The 13728-nt window shown below is 25.1% G+C and overlaps 1 protein-coding gene across 1 annotated transcript in view; it reads left to right on the top strand.

Moving 5' to 3' along the window:
• Positions 1-13728, top strand: part of LOC134836750 (1-phosphatidylinositol 4,5-bisphosphate phosphodiesterase epsilon-1-like) — a 75542-nt gene that overhangs the window by 42745 nt on the left and 19069 nt on the right. The window lies entirely within an intron of this gene.

The following is a 13728-nucleotide window of genomic DNA, read 5'->3' as shown; positions in this document are numbered from 1 at the left end:
AAGGCGAGCGGAGACCAAAAAGTCTGCCAACACAATAAATTTTATTTGATTAATTATTAAAGTGGTCCTTTTTATGATGTATCTTTTGTGTTTTTCGCCAAGCGGTTTGTTTAAAACGAAAAATGTTTCACACATAGGCATTTTGTTCGTGTAAATAATAATTGAATGATACATTTTTAACAAGTCATTTTGGAATCATTTAATATTTAACTCTCTTTTGTTCATAAATTTTGTTTTCACGTCGAGCAAAAAAAATTTTTTTTTCGTTCAAATTGATTTTTAAAACCATGTACGAAAATTGTTTGAGACAAAACACGTCTCGTTCCACATAATAATAGCAAAAATTTATAAGATCGTAAAATAACATGAAATAAATCGTGTTTCGTTGCCAAAATAATCAGGTTTGATCAGACTACTTGTAAATTTTTTATCTCACATGTTTGTCGAGCTTATATTTTTTTTTGTGTAAACTTATTTTTTTTTGTATCACGTTTTATTTTGTGTCGTGCGATGCATAGAGTGTATTGTAAAAGAGAAAAAACTTTGTAATCTTGATGTTCATGTTCAAATTTGAGGTGTCACTTTACATGAAATGAGGGATCAGAAGAGGAGAAAAACATGGGTTTGATTGGAAAACGAAAAAGAGCTTTGTTTAGTAAAAAATTTACTTTCAAAACTAAATTCAATTTTGATTTGAAAAATGTCTAGAATTACTTTTAAAAGGTTTGAAATGAAAAAAAAATTTTTTGTGAGCATTGGAAAAATAATATTGTATAAAACAATATATTGCCATAAATAAATTTTTGAAAAAAAACTAAGAAAAAAAAATTAAATCTGAAAAATGAAATAATTAAATTTAAAAAAAATGTGAAAAAAATAATTAAATATTTTAAAAAAAATTAATTAATTTTAAATTAAAATAAAAAAATTATAAAATTTTATTCATTTATAAAGATATAATTTCATTTTTAAAATATTTAAAAAAAATATTTAATTAAAATAAAAATTTTTTAAATAAAGAATGTTAATTAAAAATTAAATATTAAATTAAAATTAAAAATTAAATATTAATTAATTAATTTATTAAAAAAAATTAATTTAAAAAAATAAAAAAAAAATAATTCAAATAAAATACAAAAATATTCATTTAAAAATTTTAAATTTTATTGATTTATTTTTTTAATATTTTTAAAGGTCAAAATTTGATTAAAATTCGTAAATTAATATAATAGATTTTAACAATTCTTTTAAACTTAGTTTTCTTTATTTAAATATTAAATTATTTTAATTAAATTATTTTTATTTGTATTTTTAAATTGAAATTATTTAAAATTACTTAATTTTTTATTTATTATTATTTTTTTTTATTTTTTTTAAATTAATTTTTAAAATTTTTTATTAAAAAATTATTAAATAATTAAGAACTAAAAAAAAAATAAATTTAATTTAATAAAATATTTAATATATAAAAAAAATTCACAAATAATTTATTTGAATCAATTCCAATTAAAAATTAAAATTAATTAAAAAATTCTTCAAATTTAATTAAAAATAATTTTATCTAAAAATATAAACTTTTCGACCGAAATCCTCATAAACTTCCTCAACACCCACAAAATTCTAAGATAATAATAACAATAATTGTCTCCAATTATTCACATTGTATTCAAAAATCAGTTTCCCATGAGATGAAAGCGAATCCGAAGAAATGTGAATCTTGTGGCAAAATAACACAAAGACGTCTTTTGCATGAGAGAAAACGAGAGAATATGTTATTAACAGGGGAAATGTAACGGAACACAATAAAATTCTATTCTATCTTCGTGCCATCTTATATCTTTATGTGCTCTTCGTGAAATGAACCATTTAGATTACTGGTTGCTTGCTTGTGTGACGCGAACGTGAATGTCTCTAATCAATTACATTTCAGCTCCTCCGGTATTTCTTCTTTATTTTTTGTCTTTGTTTTTGTCGCCGGCAGCATGTTTCTACGGAAAAACCCGAAGAAAATTAATATTTTTGTGTGTTTTTGCCGTAAAATGTTTTTCAATCCGATCAGTATTAAATTCACATCGACTCGTAAGTAGCTGGAATCGTTTTTAGGATCATTTAATAACATTTATTACGTTATGAAAATGGAAAGGACATGCCCCATTATTTATGGTGCAGGTCGTAATTTTATGATTACTCTTGTTATTTTGTAATATCCTAACCTTGACATTATTCCAGTTGATAATGTGTGAGAAAGAGAGAAATGGAGAAGGAGACAAAATAATTTTATTATATAGTGTTCCTCCTTGCATGTGTGATAAATGTGAAGAAAAACCACATTTAGACAGTCGGTGGTTTATTTGAGATATTTTATAGCAACGATGTGCAAGAGGTATCTCTCTCTCGACTGACATGGTTTGAGCACATGCACGAAAGACGAGCAAAAGAAATTTAATTTCTTTGTTCGATTTCTTCTCTTTGAAATTCCAGAGACATCTTTCATGTTAGTTGGTAGAAGTCGACTTTAACGTGTTTGAACTTTTTTTACGAAAGTTTTTTCCTTACCGCATTTCGAAGAAAAAAAGTTTTTTTTTACAAGGATTGACGTCTCATGTAATTAAAATTTTCAAAATGTGCATTGGGATGAAATTTTAATTTAATTGGAAAAAAATTAGAATGTAAACTGGGATGAAAAAATATTCATAAAACTAGGGAGAAAAATTCAAATTGTGAACTGGGATAAGTCACGTGGTTAATTATTCATTATGAATTAACCACGTGACATTTATATCCCAGAGCATATTTTGAATTTTTCTCCCAATATACATTTTTTTATTTTCATCCCAGTATACATTCTAATTTTTCTCCAATAAATAATAAAGAAAAAAAAATTAATCCCAATGCACATTTTGAAATTTTTTGTGGTTTTAAATGCGGTATTATCGTTCGTTAAACGTAAGTTTTCCCTTATTTCTTTTCTCGTTATTTTTAAAGTTTTCTTGAAAATTGGAGAAAAAGTAGAGAAAACGTGTAGAAAGATACGAGGAATAATTTAGTAGGACAGCATAGACAACGGGGAATAATTTTCATCCTTTTCCCGTCGTCCATGTCACTCCCTCGTTCATTCTATCTCTTCTATGAATTGATGCCACAGTGGATGTTGATAAGCAACCACAATCATTTTATGTCGACCACAGCACCATTTTTCCCACATTTTATTTTCATTGCTATCTCTCTCTGTACGTCGAGGACTCGACGCAGAGCAGCTCGTTATGAAACTTTAATGAAATGCAAAATATATAACATTAAAAACATTCGAAAAAAACACGCGTTACACAATTCGACACACAAACGCAAGCAATAAAAAAACTTTTTTTTTTCTCCCTTTTGTAACCCAAAGTGATTCGCACAAAATTTTTTTTGTATAAAAATATAAATTTAAATTGGCTCAAGTACTACAACGACGACGACAACGTTGACAAAAAAAAATAAGAGAAGAGCAAAAAAAACCTTTTCAGCTTTTTTGTCAATTTTTTTTTCGGCAGAAGATCAACGTGCTTTAGATGTGTAATTGCTAGAAAATGAAACAGTTTGTCAAAGTGAATCTCCGGCGCACCGTAACGACGACACATAACGAGACATATTCGTCAAGAAATTATATTTACATTTTTGATAAAGCAGGGCACACACAAAAAAAAAATTCAATGACAGAGGAATCATCAAAGGTACGGGAAGAGATCTAACGAAATTTCAATTAGGAATGGCAAACGTGTGTAAACACGCATTTTTAATGTACGAATAATGATCGTACTTTGTGCGTAATGAAATATAATAATTCAAAAAGCAGATTTAAGTTTTATTGAGGAAATATTTTTTTAAATAAAAAAAATTAGTATGAAAAATCAATCTAATAAAAAAAAATATTTTTTTCCAAATAAATTATAAATTTGTATTTAAAAAATAAATTATTTAAAAAAATATTAAAAATTAACAAAAAAATTCAAAATCTTGAAATTTAATTCTTTTTATAATAAAATAAAAAAAAATAAATTAAATTACAATTTTTATTATTTAATATTAATTTTTAAAAATTAATTAAAAGAATGTAAATTTTTATTAAAATATTAAAATAATAAAAATTTATTTTTTTGCCAAAATTGTTTAAAGGAATTAATTTATTAATTTCATTAAAAAATTGACAAAAAAAAATAAATTTTTACGAAATAATTTTATTTTGTAAATTTTTTTCAAAAATTTTTTTTTAAAATTTTAATTAGGTAATTTAATTCAAATAAGTTTTAACTTTAATTAAATAAAAAAAATTAAAAAATAAAAATTTACTTTTTTTAATTAAATAAAATTTAAAATTAATTAATTTTAATTAATAAATTAAAATATTAGATAAATTAATTCATTTAGGAAAATAAAATAAAACAAAATTTTAGAAAATTTACAATAATAACAAAATAAAAAAATTCAAAGAAATTTTTTAAAAATAAATTTTCATCAAACATAGCTTTTCAAAAAAATATTTTTATGTTAAATAAACATTTTTTTAAATAAAATTTTAAAACAACTTTAAAAAAAATTTGAAAAATTTTAATTTTGCTAAAAGTACTTTAAATTTTCCCTTGTTTCACATTTCCAAAGCGACCATAAAATTTAAAGTTTTATTCAAACGAAGTATTCGAAGCTAATTTTTCGTAATCATTATTGTCATCGCAAAGTAGTCATTATCCACGTTAGTGATCCATTTAATCACAACTACCTTACCATACCGATTTTCTCGTTTGTTGTTGCTTACAAAACGTCTTGGCACGACGATGGCGGCGGCGACGACGGCGACGTGGATATAAAAAAATTAAATTGGGCATGGCAGGCTCTATTCACTCAACTACCATCATCATTTTACAATGTTACGACATCGTGTTTGATATAATTTATTTTTACACTCTACCACTTTTTTTTCTTCGTGCACAAGACGTTGCTGGCTGCCAACAGAATATTTCTTTTATTTTCGTTTCAATTTTGTTTTTGACTGGAGCCCATTAGATGTGTAAATGTTATTACTTTGCTTTTTATGCTGCTCTCCGCTTTACAAATGATGCCGGAGCAGTAGTTTGACAGCGCCACGTCGTTGGTCCCTTCGCTCACGAAACAAAAAGAGGAAACTTTTCGTGTCGTTTGAACTTTTCACCCAGAAATTTATAAAAAAAAAATTATAACAAAATATCCGCCTACAGAGCGGGAACAGATGACATCAGACATGGCATTGACTTTTTACAAATAAAACGAAAAAAAAATGGAGAAAATATAATTTAAATTCAATTTTCGACATCATTTTCCTTAAATAAATATGTATTTTGGCACAAATGCGATAAATTTCGGTACGATCCATTTACAGTTTTTTTTTTATTTTATTTGTTCGATATTTAATGCTGCGATAGGTCGTACAGATGCTATTAAAGTAAACAAAATACATTCAATATTCAATTAAGGTTGTGTGAAGTCAATTATAAATTTTTGGCCACAGATTGTGACAAAATCAAACAAAATTCTTGATTCATTTTTAAATACTTGCCGAATGTCAATTTAAAACATTTTATTCGGTTTTTTCCCATTTTTTAATTAATTAATGCAGAATCAGGTCAACCGAATAAACGCACGAACAAAAAAATTAAATAATTAATTTTATTTAAAATTCGTGCTAAATTAAAAGCGATTTTCATCCAATTTTCGGAAATAACGTTTGATTGGTCGACGTTAAATGAAATGGAAATTAAATGCAAAACCTCATCATATTTTATTTGACCTTGCATCAATCTAAATTCAATTCATGCCTTCTTGTGACACACTATTAATATCGGTCTCTTGTTCCATTTCTCTCTCTCTTCTCAGGAAAATTTTTGTGAGGAAAAACTAGAAAATAGAATTTTTCACCACAAATTTATGTTTCTGTGTGTGATGCTCATCTGTGTGTGTTTAGCAATTAAATTATACAATTCCGATGAAATTTGGTTCGTCTTTGAGAAAGTATTAATGGATGGTGCTGTGAAATTATTATGAATTTATAATCCGATGTAGGAGGCAGCAAAGGAACTGCAAAAAGGAAAATCTAGCAATGAGAAAGATATTAATAGTGGGATTTTGTGATGTGATTTTAGGACGGTTTGTGGATTTCAAGTCGTTTTTTATGAGAAATGGGCTTAAGAGGTTGTTTATTTTTCGGAATGTTTGATGTTTATAAGTAGGCACGTGGGTTTTAGAAATGAGAAAGATTTATTGCGGATTAAAAAAAAATAAAAATCAGTTAAAAAATATTTTTTTTTTAAATTAAATAGATTTAAATTTTAAATTTTTAAATTTATAAATTTTAATAATTAATTTTAATTATAATTTAATTGTAATTATTAATTAATTTAAATTTTTAATTATTTAAATATAAAATTATAATTAATTAAAAAATTTTAATTAATTTTAATTTATTTTATTTTAAAAAAATATATATTAATTTTTTATTATTTTTCTTACTATTTAATTTCTTAATTAAATTTTAAAAATATAATTAAATTAAAAAAATAAGTGAAATTAAATTTTTCTTTTTAAGAAATTAAGATTTCATTTAAAATTTTATTTCAATTTTATTTATTTTAATAAAAATTAATTTTTTTTTCTTTAATATTTTTTTGGTTAAATTTTATTTTTTAGCTATATTTGACATAATTTGATTTTTATTCAATTTATTTATTGATTTAATTTAATTTTTTATTCATTTAAGTATTTTTTTTTATTAATTAATATTGAACAATATTAGTAAAAAATTTTAAAATTAAAAATTGAAAACAAATAAAAAAAATAAATATATTTAAAAATTTTTTAAATTTTTCAGCAAAAAAAAATTTAATATAAATCCAAAGAAAGATTTTTAAGTTTTCTTCGAAAATTAATTTATTTTTATTTAATTTTTTTTCTATCATTTTAATCGTAAAATATAAGCTGTTTGTTCAAATGTCTTCAAAATACCTTTTTAAGACTTACCTCATAAAAAAATTAATAATAACCTAATTTTTTGCGTTTCAACAACTTTTCATGACCCAAAAAGTCACCCTTTTTAATGAAAAAAAAAATAATAATAATTTAAAAAATCAAAACGTCAGTAAACACGTCCCTCAACAATAATTATAATTAATAAAATAATGGAAAAAAATCCCCAACAACTAATTTACTAATCAATAACAATTTTTTAATTGAATTACTCGCCAAACCTAATTTCAAAAAAAATTCTCCAATTTTCTTCTACTTACCTACATTTTTTTTCCTTTTGATGTTTTCGACACACAATCAATAGGGGTCTATTTAGGTACATCATGGAAGAGAAAAAATTTCCTCATCAAGAGGCACATCTGCGAAAATTTTATATAAAATAAAATTAATGAACAAAAATGTCGATTTTATAAAAAAAAAATGTAAAAATAGATTTTAACAGTATATAAAATTCGTTCATTTCAATAAGTGACATGCTAGAATAAATATTAAGTATCTAAAGTAAGGAAAGTAAGTGAAAACCGGATTTATCTACTGATAAAAAAAAATAAAATAAATAAAGGCAGTAAATAAATAAATACGTAGAAGAGCTCTGACGAGAATAATCGAAGCGAGCAATATTAAGATTGAACGTTTCGTTAGAGAAATAAATAAAAATAGCAAATTGTTATAAATTTTTCTTCATGATTTTCTGACCGAAGTAATTTTTTTCAAATAGAAAAAAAAATTTCCCTTGAATTTTTTTTTTTTTTTTTTTAATAGAAATTCTCAAAAATGTTTAAAACAATAAAATCACAAAATCTAAATCAAAATGTCATAATAAAATAATGAATGATTAAATTATCATTATTTTGCTTAATTAGCTATTCAAATTTATTAGCACACCAATTTCATTGTTGCGTCTAAAAATTTTCCCCGAATCATTTTGAATAAATAAGTGAGTAATGTCTTTGCCAAAACCATCATCATAATTATTTTAATATTCTATTCATCGCATGAATTTTTGCAAAAATTTGTAAAGAGCTTACATTTTATTGTACAACCAGAAGGTGGTTAATTGTACTTCTTTACGTATTCAAATGTATGTTCGGATATTGCGTTCAACCGCATTGTAAAATTCCGTATGAACGATGGTTTTATTGTTTTAAATTATATAAGTTGTTAAAAGTTTCTAGATTTGTTTAAAATATCACGACACGGAAACAAACGAGACAGGAAATCATAACTTTTTATCACTATCATTATGAATATTAATTTAATTTAACGTTTTAACGAGGATTTATAAATAAAAGATTTAACAGGAAAAAAAACTTTTTCAAAAAAAAATTGTGCTTTTTTTTAAATGAAAATCCAATTAAAAAATTAGTTTCTTGTTTTGTCAATGGCAGCGAAAACAATGAAAAACCTTGAAAATCAATGGAAAATTTTCTCGTTTTGTCTCGAAAACTCTTTTCAATTTTCTTCATTAAGAAATAAATAACACATGTACAAATTACCTGCACCAGTCACTCTTTCTGCTATCTATGGTGACATTCAAGATAAATTTTCTTGTCGCTTTTAATGTTGTTCTTACTCTGTATAAATGGGTTATACAATAGTGAACTGAAGTTAAAACAATCGAAGCAGATTAAATATATTGAGAGGTAATGTCGAGAAAGTTCAGTTTGTTGTGCAATATTGAATGATTTTAATTGATGAAAAGTTTTGTTCGAATTTAAAGTTAATTTGAGGAATTTGTTGAAATATTCATTTAAAATTTTATCAAAAAATCAATTAAAATTAAATTAACAGTTGAAAGTTAAAATTTTAATTTTTTTTTTAAATTTTTAATTTACAAATTTTTTCGACTTGCAGAAGATTACTCGAATTATTTTTTAAAACTTTATATGAATCTATTTTTATTATTTTTTATTTTTTTTTTTTTTTAAATTTGTGGAAAAATAAATAATTGAAAATTTAGTATAATTTTTTTTTAAATATGAAAAATTAACTTAATTGATGTTCTTTGAGAAAAAGTCAAAAATAATTAATTTTTATTAATTTAATTTAATTAATAAATTTTTAATTTTTATTTAATTTTTTTTTTTAATTTTTTAATTGAGTTTTTTTTATATTTTTTTTTTTTTTAAACTGATTTTTAATTAATTTTGTAAAATTTTTATTTTTTTTTTTTAATAAAAAAAATAAATTAATTTTAATTTTTTTTTATAAGTGTTTTTTTTTTCAATAAAAAAAATTAATTAATTTTAATTTTTTAACGACTAAATTTTATTTTTTAATTAAAAATTTAAAAATTCAGTCAAAATTATATTTAAATTTTAATTAAGCCAATTTTTCATCAAAAACTTTTTCAAAAAAAAAAAAATATAAAATAACAAAAATCAGTTTTATAAAAACATTTTAAATAACGTCTGAATCAATATTTTCATTTAACAAAATATAATTTACTTAATATATCTTAATATGATATCTTGAAAATCTGTCTTAATTGCTGATTATTCCTTAAATTTCATTTTATGTTATTTTAACATTAAATTTTATTCTCTACTCAACACATTTTTTACATTCTTTAAACTTTTTACAGCTAAAATCTCGTGTTTTTAGATTTATATTAAAATTTTACGAAAAAAAGTTAAATTTTTTAATAAAACTTTTAAACTAAAAACACGAAAATTCACCTGACAGAAAATTATTTTAAAGTTACTCAAGAAATTTAAACAGAAAAAAAAATGTGAACCTGTCATCCTTTTTTTTCTGCCAAAATTACTTTACAAAACTTACCCGAGAATGAATTTTGCTTAAGAAACCACACTCTGAAATTCTCAAGCTCAAACAAGTTGTTCAACATTAGTTACATTTCCTTCCAAATTTTACACCATGATGACAATATTGTCTCTCTCATATCTCCAGTTTACAACGAAATTCAGTAAGTACATAAAATAATCATTAAAATAAATAATCGCCCCGAATGAGAGGGAGGAAGATCGAGACAAAATCACGTCTATGTCGATAATCAAGTTTTTTACACTTCGTTTTTGCTCATCAGCAGAGTCATTAAAAGATAAGTAAAGTTCAATTTAAAACGTGTCAACAAAAATTTTTGTACCAGCTTTTTGTTAATACAATATAAATTCTTTCTTTTTCCAATGATGTCACCTAATTCTTGTATCTTCTGTTGTTAAAAATTTTGCTATTTTGCTTCCCACACACATGTTGACACAAACTGTGAATTAAGTACCAACATTCAATAGAACGTCTCCTTTGCCGTTGTTGCTGTAATTTTGCTCCCAGACACATTTCTGTCAAAGTTCTGTACGTGAGTATATATGGGAATTTAATCAAGCAGTCCTTTTAACAAAATATAAAACCGTTTTATACGATAAACAACAAATACACTCGTTCATGACAGCTCTCTCTTTTTCTAGATTAAGTGGGTGTAAGAAATGTTGTTAATCTAGAAAAAAAGCGACAATTTTTTCTCCTCTCTCTCTCTCGTTTTATTATTTTTTTTTTTGTGATGAGGAATCTTCTTCGAGAGATGTTTATTTATTTATTGTAAAGATATTGTCGAGTGCTGTTGAACTTGATGATGAATTTTCATTCAATATTTTACGCTTTTAATATTCGTCGCAGGTCCATAAGGCGTTTCAAAGAACAAAAAAAAAATCGTCAGTTACTGTTTTGTCAATAAATTCAAGCGACGACTTTCTTATTGTTCTACTTTGCTTTTTTTTTGCTCGAATAACAATCAAGTGCGTAACTGATACTGTTGTTATTGTAATTCGATATAAAAATATTGAAAAGCTTTTCAGTAAAGTATCTCTCTTTTACTATTATGGCAAAAAATTGTTTTTTTTTTTTCTATCCCTTTTTAATTTGGGAAACAGTAGAAAATTGTCAGTTGGTGCTAACCAGATTTATCGTGATACGTCGGTTATTTTGTGTTGCGCACTTAATCCCGATTTATTTATCCGAAAAGTACACATTAAATAAAATAAACAGAAAAGAGACAAAATCACGTCTACTTTCAGCCTTTTTTTTTTGTTGCTGTTCGTACAATATAATCTGTTACGCAAATGCAGAAAATGTGCTCGACATTGATAAACTCTCGGAATGAGAGAAAATATTCATTTGTTCGTGCCAAATTACGTTAATATTGAACAAGACAAACAAATAAACAAACAGTCATAAATAATAATGTGAATGGTTTTGCGTTTAATCTGGTTATAATGTTATCTTGTCGCATGTTGCTCTCTCATGCTCTCTCAAGCAAGCAAAAAAAAATATCAAAATGAATAAAGAGTTTATCGCAAAATATTTATTACACCTATTCATATTTCGCATACCATGGGCAATACATCAAGAATTTTGTCAAATAAATATCAGAAAAAAGCTTTTTGACGCCTGACACCCAAACAACAGAAAAAAACGGGTGAGAGTAAAAAGAGGAAACACAAAACCAGTACATTACTTTATTGTTTACTTTTTCATCATCACCGAAAAAAAACGTACCTTTTTATGTCATTTTGGTGAGATGCTTGGAGACAGAACGTGCGGGAGGTTTTACACATTCTCACGCTCGTGAATTCCGAGAAAAATGGCTTTCATAGAGGATATATTATTCTTGACTCAGTTGGATTTTTAGCTGCTTAGATAAACGCATGAAAAGTATTACGTTTGCGTTTGGAGAGTTGTGAAGTCGCTCTTGAAGGTTGAAGGGTTGAATATATAAATGTACATTCATTTGTTCTCGTTGTTCTAAATTTCATTTTATCCTTAAGGATTTTTACTTCATTTTTTAATCGTGGGACTTGATTAATTTCTCTTTGGAGAGTTTTTAAGTGACTTTCATTCAAGTTTCTTACGTTCATGAATTTCATCAAATAAAACTTATTTTGAAGAAACTAATAAATAATAAAAAAAGAAACTAATAAATGGCATGAGATTTTTTGATGATTTTGTGTTTTTTAGGTCTAAAGTAGTCGAAAAAACCTAAATTTAGAATTTTAGAATGAGTTCAAGTGTTTTAATGCATTTTCAGTAAGTTCGGGTATGTCCAAGAGGTACTTAAATATATCCAAATGCACTAAAAATTGTCTAAAATCTCAAGAGCTCGTTCCAGAATTCAGCATTTTTCGACTACTTTAGGCTTAACTAACACAAAACCATCAAAAAATCTCATTCCATTTATTTTTCGATGAAATGATGATACCGGTTGATGTGTATTGGTTCAGTTCAAATCCAAGGAATAATTAATTAATTGTCATTAACACAAAAATTTTTGGATATGGTATTCTCACTCGAAATTTTTCTTGTTTATATTCTCATCAAAAACTTCCAATCCTCGTATTCGTATTGATGAATAAAGCTGTCTTCTTTAATATATTTTATACTTAACATATGTTACTTTTTAACAATTTTTAACCCATTTGGACTTTGATATGTGGTTTTGTACATTGTTTTAAGTTCAGAAACCTTTTCTTGTCTAGACTCAAAGTCAAAAAGCAGAAAGCAAAGAAAGAAGGCAGTCTGAAGGAACATCGGTGCGAGAATGATATGTAGATAAAAGCGGCTTCAAAGCTTCAAACTCCTTAATTGTTAATCAAATTTGCCTTTAACCATATCAATATCATACCAATAAGATTTTGCTTGTAAACTTGAGTTTTATTAACAAACATCTCATTCCAGTTTGACGTACCTAAAATTTTAATATATTTTCATTAAAAGTTATTAAAGTTACTTACCAACATTAGCCAAAACTATTTTAAGCTCCAAAACGCAAACATTTGTTGCACTTTGCGTTTCTCATATCACAATTCCTTCCAGCTGTGAAATGTCACATACTTTGTTGATAATAAAAATAGCGCAACGGTATAAAAAAGAGCAACAAAACGCTCATTTTATTATTATATTACATTTTTAGCATTAAACATTAAACCTTTTATAAGCCGAATAGGTTTTCCTTGTTGATATTTTCCCGAACGATCTCCATTTTTTTGCATGCCATGTCAAAAAAAAAACTAAGTTGGCATTCAAAGAACGTATACACCTTTCTGTCGCTCAGCATTATATTACGATTGCTTTTATAGGATAATGACCAAATGTGTGTGTGTCTCCAAAGGAAAAAAAAGTGAAGATTTATATCCGTCTATTTAACCGAAATTCTTTCACATGTAATATATTGCAAATACTCCCACATCGAGAAATGTCTTTGATGAAAGACGCTTTATTTTGTGCTGTCTCGAACGATTTTTGTGTTCTTTTTAAAAATAAACAGTCTCGAGATATCTCGTAAAAAGCGACTATAAACGTATTAAAAGAAGCTTACCGAAATCCGATTTATCCTTTTTCATTTGCTTTCATCACATGCCGAATACCATTTCTGATTAACTGATATTTAAGTCTTTTGTCATCGTTTGTTCGTTCATTTGAATCACAATATAATGCCTAATTTTAGCATAACTATTAATTTTACGGATGCGCATTTGTGTGCAGAATTAACTGGAGCGATAAAATGTTTGTGAAACAGTGGAGACGACTGGTTTTTTTGTTAAAATTCTGAAATGAAAATTTTGCTAAAATGAATGAAAGAATTGCAAAAAAATTATAATTGGGATTAAAGAGAGAGAGAAATTTTTTTGTAGTGCACCTGTTCGTCGGTAATCCAATTACATTTCAATTATTTTTCGTTTG

Source organism: Culicoides brevitarsis, chromosome 1 (assembly GCF_036172545.1).
Source record: "Culicoides brevitarsis isolate CSIRO-B50_1 chromosome 1, AGI_CSIRO_Cbre_v1, whole genome shotgun sequence".
NCBI classification, from domain to species: domain Eukaryota; kingdom Metazoa; phylum Arthropoda; class Insecta; order Diptera; family Ceratopogonidae; genus Culicoides; species Culicoides brevitarsis.
This window is presented reverse-complemented; position numbering and strand designations above follow the sequence as displayed.